An 11,065-nucleotide genomic window follows, 5' to 3' on the forward strand; every position below is an offset into this window, starting at 1 on the left:
GTCAGCTGCTGTCTTCTGTATGTTTACCACAGAGAAAAAAAATCTTCAATATTCAGATCTTGCCTTTTTAATGGGATAGTTTTCTTCCCATAGCCCAGATGTAGTCATTCAGGTGAGAGTCTGAAGTTTGCTTCTTAAGTTTTGCACTGGAGCTATGAGGCTAATGTAGCTAATTGTAGTTAGCTCTGTGCTAACTACATGCCTAAGCCATCACTTGCTTTCCCCAAGCTGTGTAGAGTTGTTAAAGCAGCACTATGAAGTATTTTTTGTTAAAATTGAAAGAAGTAGAAGGAAAAAATAGACTAAAATGTGGCGTGCATGCACTAAGTCTGTATGTATTAATGCACAGACTCGAAAAGAAGGTCCAGCTTATTGTTCAGATTGCAAATGCAAAGTCAACATGACATGACATGTCTTTCACCAGGATTCACTGAGTTCTCTTTGAATACTTTTTAAACGTACTCACAATCATCAGATTCATCCAGTCAGGGGTCCGAAGCACAACTGATGTTAGAAAATGTTCTTCCACTCATTGCATGAAATTACACATTTCCACCAGAGAGGTCTCCAAATCCCCAAATCTTAAGTAGTGCAGCTTTAGGTCATTTCAAATAGACTTGTTTATGTGTTTCTCAGGGGCAGATTTAGTGACTGTGGTGCTCTAGGTGAAAGATAGTAATGGTAGATTAGTCAAGGCTCCCGCCTGGCACAACAGTCTACACTGCATTGTCAAGTGAACTCATCTTAAATCTAGTCAATATATTTAATATTTCTTATTTTGAGATGTTGTAAGAATACAGGACGATTGAAAAAGATTAATCCGATTTCAAAGCCCCATATTTTTACAACCATGAGGCAACTAGGAACCAATCACATACCAGTTGAAAGAGGGGGTCATAGAGTTTCTGACTTTCAGTGGAAGATGGCTCCCCTTCAGTCTGCGTGGAGATGCGACCCCTGAGCAGAAAGCGTTCTGCGTTCTCCACTTCAATAAGAGTGAATCCGTCGTAACTGTGCAACATCATTTTGAGTGAACCTCCAACAGCTCATCGTTGGTTCCACAACACTGGATGATCTCCGAAATTGGATTGAAAGAGCCGTGAGTACAGTGACACCCGACATGCTCAATGGAGTATGGGATGAATTTGATTATCACGTTGATGTTGTCCGTACAGCTGGAGGAGGTTCATATTGAGCACTTAAAATTACATAATAAACTTTATGCTCACTTAAACCATTTACAATTTACTGCATTGTTCTGTAATGATTTACAAGTGAAATAAATCATTTTGAAATCGGATGAATTTTTTTGAATCACTTGTATTATAAAATTTACTTAATTAAATGAGATTAATCTAGTTAAATAAAATAAACTCACTTTATTGACAGATATTTTGCTTGTTTTAAGAAATAATGCTTGTCTGACAATATAGTAAGTTAATTTGGTACAAAGTAATGAGATTACCACTTTGCGGGATATAATAATAATGTGCAGTTTTACAAATCTAATTAGTAATTATTATCTATCAATACTTTAATGCTTAAATCATGTGCAGTCATGTTGAGCCTGTGCAGCAATCTGTTCTACCCTTGCCTAGTGCAAAAACCACCCCTGTGGTTTCTGACACTGCATGGTGTACTGTCAGTGCAAAACTTAAGAAGCAGCGCTGACTCTACCTAATAAATGATATAAGCAGCTGTTTAGTGCCCCTGCAGCCACCAGGGGCCCCCTAACAACTTCTAGGCTAGTACTGTACCAGATTCTTGAGTGAGGAGGAAAAAATCATCTGGTTAATCACGTTTCAAAAAAGGAGGCACTCATCCATAAGTTATATACAACAGAGAAAAAAAAAGTTAGGAGAAAAAGTTTAAATGGCTTATGCCATTTGTTTTGGCTTGTAGTTGGACAGTAAGAAGTACTGGATCTGGAGTCTGTCTAAAAAACTGGCCCTGGATATCTGTTTACCTGTAAAAATGGACAGAAGTGTGTTACATAGCTAAAATGCCTAGAACTACCATCTTGAAGCTTGTCTGTTATTTTGTCTTTTTAATAGATAACAGTTTGTCATATAATGTCAGAAACCACATAAGCAAGTCTGAGATCAACCTGAAATCAGAATTGACATTTTTACCTTATTAGTTCATGTCCCAGGTCATATTAAGTATCATCATATTAAGTCATCATATCACATTTCATTTTAAAAGTCTAAATTTTTACCCTTAATCTTTGATATTAATATAACTATATATCACTACATTGCTGTGCACCAGTGGGTGGGGCAAATTAATATCATGTCCTTCTCCCACCACCCCCATTGAAAAAAAATACACTAACTCAGATACTGTCTTTCACTCCGAAATTTGTCACAGTGAGGAAGAACAATGCTGTAGGCAGGTAGTTAGCATGATGCTAATCGTTGCGGTATAAGCATTGATTAGTTGTTAGCTATATTAGCCTTGTAGCTCCAGTGCAAAACTAAAGAAGCAAACTTCAGACACCAGTCTTGGCTGTTACCTGTTACATTTAGATTAAGAAGGAAAACTGAGGGTTTCTTTTTTTCATAATTTCCTCTGAACAAAAAAATTAACTACGACAAAGTTCAGAAAAGTATTATTATGACGCAGGCAGCCTACGCACTCCAAATGATTTTGGATCCTTGTAATGTCACTCCTGTCTATTTTCCGTTGGGTGGCCGCTAGCAGCTGTTTAAAAATAACATTTGTCGATTTCTCCTGCAGCCAACTCCTCACCCACTACCCCCTTTACACCTCCGAGTCCGCCGGGCCTTCGTTCTTGCCCCATGCCTCCTCCAGAGGGGCTGTTAGAGGGCAGCGTATTATCTTACAGCCACCCCCACTGACCATGGTTATTGTGTTTTGAGCTATTTTTAGTGTCTCTGCCTTTGGGCCTGCTTGCCAAAGGACTGGAAAGAGAAGGGCATAGCTTAAACTTCAAGTATGTTTCCACAGAGCATCCATCAGAGCACAACGGACAGCTGGACGGCGAGTTTTGTCATGACCCCCCACTTCGCAGAAGCACGCACCCCCCGTCATCACGCCATACGTACATACCCGTCCACCTTTGACCACAGCCTTAAATATTTTAATGAGCTAGCCAACAGGCTTTTTTACTTTAGCCTTGTATGTGTGTGGCCAAGCATTAAACAGTTCATGAAGACCCTCAGGACAATAATGGTAATAATGATTATTATAAAAATATATATATATGTACAGTACTGTGAAATTGTCAGAGACCACCCTTCATTTATTTAATTTCCAGTCAAAACAGCCATTAAGTACAAAATTTTATTTTTTCAGATGATAATTCTGAGGTGATAAAGAAAACAAAAGTTCCCAAAACTGGAGTTCAAAAAATTATTAAAAGATAAAGAGAAAATATGACTCCTTTGAAACCATACAAGACTTGGTAGACCACCAAAACTGTCCCCATCAGATAAACAACAGCTTTCATCTTTGAGAGAGAGGAGAAAATCAAGCTGCTTCAGATCTGGAAAACATCCACAGGTGTTTCTGTCCATCCTTCCACTGTGAGAAAACATCTCAGCCTTATGGGGTGTAGGATGTGTAGCTGTCAAGAAACTCTTACTGAGAAAAGGGAATAGGCAAGAAAGACGAACATCTGTAAATCAAACAAAGAAGCTGCTGGTGTTCTCAGAACAATGAACTGACCACCCCAGAGTCCAGGCCTCAGCATCACTGAATGTGTTTGGGATTGCTTGTAGCGTGAGAAGCTGAACGTTGAAGGTGTGGCAAAATATACCTTCAGATTTCTTTGAAAAACTGAAAGCGAGAGTGTCTTGAAAAGAGTAGACACTGTAAAGGTGAACATACAAAGTATTGAAAAAAATATAGTTAGTTGTTGAAGCTTCTGTGTAATCTGATTTTAGACTAAATTCCAGTCAGACTGTACAGTAAAGCCCAGAGTGCTCACATCCAACATTTTACTTTATTTTACTATCCATAGCATTTGTGTGGTTGAATGTACAAAAACTAGCTGTTTTTTCCCTTCAGGCTGTTTTTGTTACTGTGCTTTTGAGACAGTTATACACTATATGCACAAAAGTATTAGGACACCTACACATTACACCTCCAGGAGCTTTTATGACATCCCATTCTAAATCCATAGGCATTAATTAAGCAATAGAACACGAGAGGGAGTGCGTTATTGCGAAATAACATCACGGCTGTGATTTGGTCGCAGGCACGAGCCGAAGGTGAGTGATGTTATTCGCGATAACACACTCCCTCTTGTGTTCTATTACTTTTATACAACAGTTAAATAGATAAAGTAAGAAATAAGTAAATTGGGCTGTGAACGTGGCATTTAGTATGTTTTAATGTTAGCAATTCCTTCCGCCAAATTATAGTTCCTTAACAAGCAGCTTATTGATTCGTCAGAGTAACGAACTCCGCTCACTCACTGCACAGCCAGCAGTTTGTTCTCCAGCTCCACACAGACCAACTGACAGTTTGGGAATTTAGTGTGGTCTCATCTTCAGAGTCTGACCAAATCGGCTGTCGGTCAAATGTGATCTTAAAAGTATTCATTTTCTGTTTGTGGCAAAGTAAGAAGTAAAAACGTTCAAATGGCTTGAGCGTCTCCTACAGCTGTCAAAGTTGTTGCTTAGCAACAGCGTCTCAGCAGAGTGATACAGTGTTTGTGAAAAAAACGTGGTGTTGTGGTGAAATAACAGCACAGATAGAACACTTCTCAACCAATCAGCTTGTGTGGCCGGAACTAACTGTTGTATAATATGGAGATATGGAGTTGGGCCCCTCCCCCTTTTTACAGTCGACAGGGGCAGATCTAGCAGGACAGACATTTCACAAACTGACTCGTGGCAGAGGTGGCGTCCTATGACAGTACCATGTTGAAAGTCACTGAGCTGATTAGTAGGACCCATTCTACTGCCAGTGTTTGTCTATGGAGACTGCAAGGCTATGTACTTAATTTTATCCACCTGTTAGCAACGGGTGTGGCTGAAACACCTGAACTCAATAAGTAGGAGGGGTGTCCTAATACTTTTGCCCATATAGTGTATATAACTTATGTCTGTTCTGACTGGTTGCACTGTATTGTTCCTCATTCAAAAAGCAGTCCAGGTGTAGTTTCTATATATGGACTCTATAGACTGGGGAATGGATGGTATGTTGTGAAACTAACAAAAATTGAATTAAATTTAAATTTAATTAAAAATAGCTTGTCAGATCAACCTAAAAATGACTTTATATGGTAATACGTAAAATTAACTAGCTTCATTCAACTTTTTGTACATTTTGTATATGAACGATTCTTTCAATCAATTTAATTTCTTGAGTTGAATAAAACTAGTTCAATTGCTTGTTACTACATGAAGTCATGTATTTGATGAGCTATTTTGGCAACGGTTTACTGCAGGGTACTGTTCATAAGCCTATATTACACCTACATAAGTTTGTGGTAACACTTTACTGCAGGGTACTGTTCATAAGCCTATATTACACCTACATAAGCTTGTGGCAATAGTTTACTGCAGGGTACTGTTCATAAGCCTAAATTACACCTACATAAGCTTGTGGTAACACTTTACTGCAGGGTACTGTTTAAAAGGCTACATGACACCTAAGCTTGTCATGACAACTGACATAAACCTAGAAATAACTGTTTATAAATGCTTATTCCAATAGGCATCATCTGTCATAAAGGCTACTATAGCTAACTTTGATCAAAACTGGCAAATGCTATCTTTATAGCAGATTACGCCTATTGGAATAAGCCTTTGTAAATATTTATGTAGGGTTATGTCAGTTGTCATTGACAAGCTTGGTAACACTTTAGTGTAGGGTACCATTCATAAGGCTATATTACTTTTTACAGCATGTGACAATATCCATCCATCCATCATCTAAACCGCTTATCCTTCTGGGTCACGGTGGGGTGCTGGAGCCTATCCCAGCAGTCATTGGGCGGAAGGCAGGATGCACCCTGGACAGGTCGCCAGTCCATCGCAGGGCAGACATACACATTCACACACTCACTTACACCTAGGGGCAATTCAGCATGTCCAATCAGCCTGACTGCATGTTTTTGGACTGTGGGAGGAAACCGGAGTACCCAGAGGAAACCCACGCAGACACGGGGAGAACAGGCAAACTCCACACAGAAATGACCTTGGTTGCCCGGCCGGGAATCGAACCCAGGCCATTCTCGATGTGAGGCGACAGCGCTACCCACTGCACCGCTGCGCCACCGTGCCGCCCCTGTGACAAAATGAAAAGGCCCTGCACACATTATGAGTGAGTGTGTGTGTGTGTGTGTTATTTTAGCTGTCTACCACAGGATATTGTAATTGAAATTAAAAAATGAATATGAGCTTAAAGTGCAGACTTTCAGCTTTATTTCCATATATACATCCAAATCACATGAAACTCTAAGTGGGGTGTGTTTGTGTGTGTGTGTGTATGTGTGTGTGTGCGTGTTTGCGTGTGTGTGTGTGTGTGTGCGCATCCAGACTGCAATAACATGGAGGCTTCCCCGAAACATCTGAGGCCCTCAACACTCCCATCACTCACTTACCAAACTACGGCACCTGTAACCACAACACTGATTTATTTGCCCTGTATATGTCAGGATTGATGTTGGCCACATACCTGCCCCCCCCCCAGCACCACCACACACACCCACCACACACACACACACACACACACTAGTATCCCACTCTGAGAGACCGCTTTCACTTCTTATGCCAGCCTTGTCAGCTTTGAACCTTGCGGACTGCCATGCTATATTTCACATGCTACCTCGTCCTGAAAGACCAGCTGTGGCCTAGAGGAACCATTCATCAGCTTTATGTGCTTGCTGCACTCCAAATGTCACTTAGTCAACACGTCGACAACCTCACAAATGCCATGTGCCGTCAAAACATAAAACATACCAATAAATAAAAATAAACATCCTGTTTTTTCTGTCTTAAATACCAACCTCATCTGTTTTGAGTGGTGGACGACCTGAAGACTCTTCTGAAAGAAACAGAAACCGTTAAAAGTGTTAGTGTCACTAATGGTATTGTGTGTTTTCATGGGTTTAATTTTATGTAATTTTATAATTCTTTGTACATTTTGCTCGAACTGACAGTTAGACAAGAAAAAAAAGAGGAAAAAAACGAATTTCCTCACGCAAGCGCGGGAAACCAAGCGGCGCGCGCGCTCTCTCTCTCTCTCTCCCTGTCGACCGTTGAAAAGTGATGTGGAGTTTCAGTTTAGTTGGCGAGCCGATTCTTTACAACTGCCCATTTCAGCGATTCTGGGGAATCGATTCCGCGAGTCACTGAAGTCAAATCAACTTTATGATCCAACGACGTTCAGTTCAGTGAGTGAGTCTAATATCCCACTCACTAACGGAATCACATAACACAAACGCATGACACATAGCAAGTTCACAGAGTTCGTTCTTTCTTATTTAGTAGCCTATTTGAAGAATTTCTAAGTTTAAACAGTGAAAATTTTTACTAAGATATTTTTACCCATAACGCAGCCGTAGCTCAGACGTTCCCAAAGTCAGTACTGGGAATCTCACACTATGCACATAGTTTGCGTTTTCCTCACTGCTGAACCAGCTCAGGAGGAGTTTCTTCATTAGTTAATGAGTTGTAACAGGTGTGCGAGATGAAGGAAAGCACACTAATGTGCACAGAGTGTGATTTTGGGAGCCATGAATCGGTTTGTCCGACCTACTCTAAAGAACCGATTCTGAAATGAACGATTCTTCGAAGACTCGTATATCGCCGGTACAGTCGTGACAGTGCGATGTGGCCGAATGTCCTTCCCGGGGCAGAAAACGGACTCTCCTCGCCGAGCCAGAGCAGGTAGGAACACAAAACTGCTGTTTTTCCCCTCAGAGCGGGTTTTAGTTCTCCTTTCCGGACAGTGTTGTATCTTATGTTGTTCGTCAGCGTTTGAGCACTGAGTGGGCGATAAGTTGATGTGAAAGTGGGGAAACGCTGGAAAGCCTGAACGCTTTGTGAGTGAAAAAGCTCCGATAAATTGTGGTTCTAGAGCGAGAAATGTTTTATATTTCTTCTGAATGTCGTCTCAGTACAAAAACAGGTCCAGTCCCGGACAGTCTGCTCCTTTTCAGCCCACAAATTACCTCAGAGTAGCGTGTAAGTTTTCCTCACACGAATGTAACAGCTCACTAACTATACTCATTAAAAAAGATGGTTCTTCAGAGGTTCCTGAGTAAATAGAATGGTTCTGTTTAAAACCGTGAGTTCTATATAGAACCATTCCATGCATAAATGGTTCTTTGTATGGTTGATGGTTCTTCAGATTGATGGAGGATGTTGTATATGGTTCTCAATAGAACCTTTTTGAAAATGGTTCTATATAGCACCAAAAAGGGTTCTTTTATTGCTACAACACACTTAAAAAAGATGGTTCTTCAAGGGTTCTTTTGTAAAGAAAATGGCTCTATATAGAACCGTTAAAAACTCAAAGAACGCTTTGCACAATTTAAGGGGTCTTTGCATTGTGAAAGGGTTCTTCGAACTGATTAAGCCTGTGTTTTACATGGTTCTGAATAGAACCTTTTTGAAAAGGGTCCTATATAGCACCAAAAAGGGTTCTTCTATTGTTATGGGCTTGACCAAATATGACCAAATATCCCTCTCTTCTATATAGAACCATCTACAGCACATTCCCCATCAATCTGAAGAACCATTTAGCGATGTGATGGACCCTCTAATCATGCAAAGGGATTTTTCAGTGTCTGTGGTTCTATATAGAACCATTTTCTTTACTAAAGACCTCTTGAAGAACCATCATTTTTAAGAGTGAAGCTTGACATTGTAACAATAGCAGAACCCTTTTTGTTGCTATATAGAACCATTTTCAAAAAGGTTGTATAAAGAACCATATACAGCACATTTTCCATCAATCTAAAGAACGCTTTCACCCAGCAAAGAACCATTTATTCATGAAATGGTTCTATATAGAACTCATGGTTCTAAAAACAAAAATTCCCCTTACTAAGGAACCCTTGAAGAACCATTTTTTAGAGCATATAGCCTGTTTGCCCTCTTTTATCTGAATTTGTCTTCAGGTTTTGGTGAGTGAGCGATCAGTGGCGGAACTGCTCTCTCCGTCCTTCTCTTGCTATTTGATTAACAAGAAAGAATAAAATACGAGGGACTGCTGCACTTATTTTGATATAAAACAAGGTTTAAACTGTATCCAAGGATGAGGGACTTCCTGTGCCTTTATGTGTATCCAGGTTAATTTCTACATAATTAATTTATAAAGATGTAAACAAAGTCATTCGGAGTGGTTTGGTGTGAAATGCTCCATTCTAGAGATGGAGTCAGGTTGCTCACAGTGGTGGTAATAGGAACCAGATGTCCAGAGCATTTAAGGCATCTAAAACCTTCCTCACAGTTAATGTGTGAAGCGGTTACAAGTCCATTGCCTGGTGTCTGAGACACTGTGTTATGATAGTTGTGAATTATGATAACGGCCTAAAATGTATCTTTTTAAATCCGTTCATGGTGGCGTGTATGTCGTAGCTGTCCAAAGAAAAACAAGTATCTCCAAAAGGGTAACTTCATAGGAAAGGGCAAAATCGGCCTTAACCTTTAATGTAAGTTAATGTAAACAGATTTTATTCTAACTGATTTTGGAGCGTTTCTCTTGGACCAGTCATCATGAAATTTTCACACAATGTAAAGGAGGAGAACTGCCGAGTTTAAATGACGTAGAAAAATAAAAATGGCCAAAAATAGACAGCGACGATATGCAGGGTGTTACAAGACAAAATATTCCCTTTTTGGCTTATTTTTTAGGATTTTGTACTATTTCACCATTAGCAGCATAACCTAAAATCTCAGAAGACACATGTGGGTTCACTGGCGGTTTTGGATGGTAAATAAAATGTCTATATTTGTGTTGGAGACATTGTGAGCCCCAGTTCCTGTCACCACCGCTGTGAAGAAACTTGAGTCGATAAATTTGTCCACAATGCGCCGTTTCACATCGAACTATTTAATGACTTTGTTTTCATCTTGTTGATGTATTTATTACATTTTTTCTGTCATCCACTGGCTAGCACTTGGTATGTAAAAGGTTAGAACAGAGAAGAAGAACGATTAGAAGAAGGAGAAAAGAAGCATAAATATTTGATTTTTGGTTCTTCTGACATGAAACGTAAGTACATTTATCTAATCAATTCAACCATTCTAGTGTTTTTCATCTGACATGTTTTCTAAACTATCCTCCCTCTGCTGAAATAAACTTCATCAGAATGTATTTATTCCTTTCATAACTAGACAAGAAAGTCCTTTCCACAGAATTTCCCATTTTCGTCACTGACTCTGACACTATAGCCTTCTCTTCAAATACAGCTTTTAAATAAAACATTCCACTGATGGCTCTTTTAGTAAAACCAAAGCCAGTTACTGCAATGCTGTGGATTTATCATTAAAATACATAGAGTCTAAAGCATCATTTACAATCAAAATACCCGTGATACCAGCAAAATCAGTAAATCAGCAGACTGCACTAGAGAGTGTTTATGGATAAATCAACTATCAAACAATCAAACTATCAAAAGCAACAGCCAACTACAATCAAAATGAAACAACAAAAACAACTAAAGCTACAGTCGCTGAGGAGTTCGAACGTGCAGCCACTGCTGCTCTCACTGTGTTCACTCTGTGGAAACTGTGTTCATTTTCATGTTCAGATTCATGTGAACCCTGTAAAATAATGTTAGCAAGTTATTGAAAGTGGGCGCTAAGTCGATGTGAAAGTGGGTAAACACTGAAAAGCCTGAATGCTTTGTGAGGGAAAAAGCTCCAATAAAATGTGGTTCTAGAGCGAGAAATGTCTTATATTCCTCCTGAATATCGTCTCAGTACAAAAACACGTCCGCTACCGGACAGTCTGCTACTTTTCAGTCTACAAATGACCTCAGAGTAGCGTGTAAGTTTTCCTAAGACGGATATAACAGCTCACTAACTAGCTACTTTTTTTAAAAACGGTGATGGTTCTTTAAGGGTTCTTAAGTAATGAG

The sequence above is a fragment of the Colossoma macropomum genome, unplaced genomic scaffold (genome assembly GCF_904425465.1).
Source record: "Colossoma macropomum unplaced genomic scaffold, Colossoma_macropomum, whole genome shotgun sequence".
Taxonomy (NCBI): domain Eukaryota; kingdom Metazoa; phylum Chordata; class Actinopteri; order Characiformes; family Serrasalmidae; genus Colossoma; species Colossoma macropomum.